The sequence below is a fragment of the Zingiber officinale genome, chromosome 11B, assembly GCF_018446385.1.
Source record: "Zingiber officinale cultivar Zhangliang chromosome 11B, Zo_v1.1, whole genome shotgun sequence".
Classification (NCBI taxonomy): Eukaryota; Viridiplantae; Streptophyta; class Magnoliopsida; order Zingiberales; family Zingiberaceae; genus Zingiber; species Zingiber officinale.
The window spans coordinates 68,639,379-68,642,579 of record NC_056007.1 but is presented as its reverse complement, the minus strand read 5'-3'; positions in this window follow the sequence as shown (position 1 = coordinate 68,642,579).

The window sequence follows — 3,201 nt, the reverse complement described above, 5'->3', positions numbered from 1 at the left end:
TTCATCAAACTAGGTACAACATCCAACGACCTCCCGTGAGGATGAAACATCATCACATCTTGTTGAAACTCACTTAGCCTATTACAACAGTTTCTAAGAGTAGAAACATATTTAGAGGATTTTGACAAATCAAATTCTAGCTTTTCTTTGCCTATCACCAAAGACAATTTATAATTCTTTACTTCCATTAAATCTCCTGCAGTGGTGAGGAAGGATCTTCCAAGGATTATTAGAATCTTGGGATCCTCCTCCATGTCTAATATGACAAAAGTCAGTAGGGATGATGTAGCCCCCTACTTCCACTAGCACTTTTTTAATGATACCCATTGGATATCTACATGAATGGTTAGCGAGTTTCAATGTCATAGTGGTCAACTTAAAGTTTTTGAGCTCCAACTTATTACAAATTGAAAAAGGAATGAGACTAACACTAACCCTCAAATTGTAGAAAACCTTACCAATGATTGTAGTTCCTATCTTGAAAGGGATAGAAAAAATTCCTGGGTCTTGGAGCTTAGGAGGCAAGATGTCTAACAGTAGAGCACTGCACTCCTCGGTCAATGTTATGGTCTCATAGTCTTCCTTCTTTCTTTTGTTGGATATGATCTCTTTTAGAAAGTTGGTAAATTTTTGCATTTGATGCAATGCATCTATTAAAGGAATTTTGATGCAGAGTGCTTTGATTTTCTTGAGAAATTTACCAAATTATTCATCCTTCTTGATGTTGGCAAATCTTTGAGAAAAAAGAATTGCTTGACTTTCGATTATTGGTGGAGGAAGCTCTTCACCCTGAACAGTACTCTCATCCTCTTCTTAAGTGTTTCCTAAGTGAGATGAGGAAGGAGAGGGCTCTCCTTGTGTGTCAATTCCTTTGTTGGAAGCAATCATTTGGGGATCTCCCAAGATTCGTTCGCTTCAAAACTCAATCCTATCACAGTGCTCAACAGGATTTACATCTGGCTTTCTTAGAAAAACCCCTGGTGCTCTTAAGGATGATGAAGCTATTTGTGTCACCTCGCTATTAAACATTTTCATGTGCTTTTCAAAATTGTCCATCTTTGATTAAGTTATTTGAGGTCATTTCTCATCTCCAACTGTGTAGTTAGAATCTCCTTAAGCAATTTATCCATTCGCGATGGTTGATAGCTTTGTTATTGTGGTGGTGGTGGTGGATAGCTTTATTGTTGCCCCAGTTGATAACTTTTGTCTTTGACCAATTGGTTGTCCCTGATCTTGATTGTTTTTGTAGAAGAAGTTCGGGTGATTCTTCCAACCTAGATTATATATATTGGAGTACAGGTTATTCTGTCTTGTGTTGAAGTTACCTATAGCATCACATTATTCAATTAAAACTGATTAAGCAAAAATAGCTCCAAGTGGGCAAGCTTCTTGAGCATGTTCTGTGCTTCCACTTGATTCACACACTCCTACAATTGTGTTCACAATATTGGTCCCCATAGATTCAAACTTCTTTGTTAGGGTATCCATTTGTATCAACACCATATTTGTCGGGCACTTTAATTGGATTTTTAGGAAAAGAACTTCCACTTCTTTCTGATGCCCACTGATGATGATTAAGAGTCACACTCTATTATTGCTTAGGCTTTATCAAGACTTTTATTCATAAGTGCTCCCCTAGCCTTAGAATCAAGAGATACCTTAGTGTGATAATTAATTCTGTTATAAAATGTGTGGATCACTAACCATTTTCCTAAGCCATGGTATGAGCATAATCTTAGCATGTTTTTAAATCTATTTCATGCTTCATAGAGAGATTCAGTGTTAGTCTATTTGAAGCTGGCAATTAAATTCTCCATATGTGTTGTCTTGCTAGGTGGGTAGAACTTATCAAGAAATAATTTGCTCACACTATTCCCAAGATGTAATGTTGTTTGCAGGTAATGAAGAGAGCTACAGTTTTTCTCTATCCCTTAAAGAAAAGCCAAATAAGAGTAATCTAACCACTTCAGCTAGTACTCCATTTATCTTCATGGTTCCACATATTTCATAGAAAACCTCTAGGTGCTGATTAGAATCATCATGCGGTCCTCCTCCAAACTGAGTTGTTGCACCATAGTTATTACTGTAGGCTTTATCTCAAAATTGTTGACTTCAATAGATGATCTTGTGATGTTAGACCAGAACCCTCGAGTATAAGGTGTTGCATAATCTTTGAGAAGTTTGTTTGCCATTTCTATTCTTGCTTGCTCTTCTTGTTACTTTTGTAGATTCTTCTTCTTAAAAAAGTCCTATCTGATCTCAAGATCAAGAGGTAATAAATCTCTTGTATGGTTAGATCTACGCATACAAGGGCAAGACTTAATCAAATCAAATGCAGAATTTCAAAGTGCATAAATTAAATTACAGGAAAAACAGAATGCAAAAATCAAAATAAATGCAATAACTAAATGCAGCAAAGAAATTGAGAAATTAAAATAAGAAAGTGCAAGATATATACAAAAATAAAATGTAGAAATATTCATAAAAAGGAAAAGAAAATAATATTTAGACTAACTTAAGTGTTCATCAACTAATATTAAATGCACAATCCCCAGCAACGACGTCAAAAACTTGTTACGCTATCGCAAGTGCATGGTTACATCATCAGTAATAAAAGATATCGAAGCCGCGGAGACTTATCAAGGTGAATTAGCTTAACAATTGAGTGTTGTGAATTTACACACACAAAAAAATAGAAAAGAAAGTGAAGAGAGAGCTGGGAAAGAGAGTTGGTTAAGGAAATTTAGGCAAGGGGAGTGTTCTTGGAGTTTGGTTTCATTGTGACACTAATTAATGTACTATCAATCGTCCATCACCATCCTCTATCCTTATGTGGATGTAGGAAGTCTAACTCAAGTCCCCTCAAAGTGGTGCGGTGGTTGAGACATGGGGTGTTGCCACATGAGGTCTTGGGGTCAAAACTCGGCATGTCCGAGCATGCTCTCTCTCATGCCTTGACCACTTGTACTAATGGCTAGTAGCCACCCATGATTTACTTCCTTTGTGTTAGCCTAGGACAGGTTGGCAAGGTCATTGGGGGCAAGCAAATCACTTTTTGCCACATGTAGGAAGTCTAACTCAATACCAACACCACTCCACGACGGTCATGTCAGAGTGATATCTCTAATGGTATTCAATGTCACTAACTAGAAGTAGTAACCTAGGAAGTTCAGTTAAAAGAATACCCTTATTACTAGGGCT